This window comes from Belonocnema kinseyi, chromosome 1 (assembly GCF_010883055.1).
Source record: "Belonocnema kinseyi isolate 2016_QV_RU_SX_M_011 chromosome 1, B_treatae_v1, whole genome shotgun sequence".
NCBI lineage: Eukaryota > Metazoa > Arthropoda > Insecta > Hymenoptera > Cynipidae > Belonocnema > Belonocnema kinseyi.
In genome coordinates, this window is record NC_046657.1 from 172,464,597 (window position 1) to 172,465,904 (window position 1,308).

Genomic DNA, 1,308 nt, shown 5'->3' on the forward strand with positions numbered 1-1,308 from the left:
CTGACCATAAATATCTGCAATGTACATTCGTTTATAAAATAAACGATTAGTGATGCTTGGCAACATTTTTCCAAAATGTGCATTTGTTCATATAATTTATTGCTAGAGCGATGGATTTATTCTATAAAATCAAAGAAATTACTGAGACCTTAGGTCTACAGGGCGAATTAGAGAGTAGGGTAAGTTTGTGAAATCCATACTCTCTTCAAGACGCGATAAATATAGCAATAGAAGCGGAACGCGATTTAAATCACCGAAATAAACTTTTCGGGATTTCTGGAAATAATAAGAGCTCAGCGAATTCTGACACACATGTTTCCGCTCGTGAATCTAGATATGATAAATTTCATAATGAAAATAATAAAGCGGTAAATCCTATTCAGGAAGAAAAGAGACCACGTAGTTCTCAAAGGCAGAAAAGCGATTATGATTCGCGTGAAGGGGTGAACCATCATATAAAGAAATTCAATGTGGATATTGCCAATATAGGGGGCACGAAAGTCGTAACTGTTTTAGGCGCAGGGCAGAGGAAGCGGAAAAGAAATTAGAACGCTTAGAAGGGGAGGTAAAATCGGAAAAACCTAACATGCCTTTAAACTCCCAACAAGCTCGCCGCCAGGGTACCGCGACGAGTTGGAACAATTCGACAGCGCGCCAACCCTCAGGGCCGTCCTCACAATTAACGAAGGGGGCGCAACAAGATCCCCAACGGTAAAAATAAACTCTCAACGTTTTCATACTGGTAATGCTAATTTTCTCATTGATACAGGTTGCGAATTGAATCTTTTAAAAGAAACATGTATAAAAGGTAAATTGCGTAAAAATAAATCTCAAATTTATATCTGAACCGGAATTGGTCACGGTGTGTTAAAAACACGTGGAGCTGTTACCATTAAAATTAAAGGAAAGGATACAATATTTCATTTAGTTGAAAATAATTGTCCTATATCTTCATGTGGAATCTTGGGCATGAAATTTTTAAGGGAAAATAAAGCCACCATGACTTTTTCAGATGAAGAGGTACGACTAAAATTAGAAAATATTAATTATATACAGACTATTAGTGTCAAATTACCTGCGCGAGCACGAAAATTAATTACACTTAGTCAATAATCCTGAAATAAAAGAAGGTTATTTAACGAAAATTGATGCAGGAACTGGTGTTTTCATTGGAGAAAACTTGGTAAATTCAGCAGATGGTGTTAATAAAGTTTTTGCAATAAATAGTACCTTTCATGATATAGAGATAATTTTACCATCCGTGGAATTACAGGAATTTGAAACTAATGAAAAATTTTCCCCCTCCTC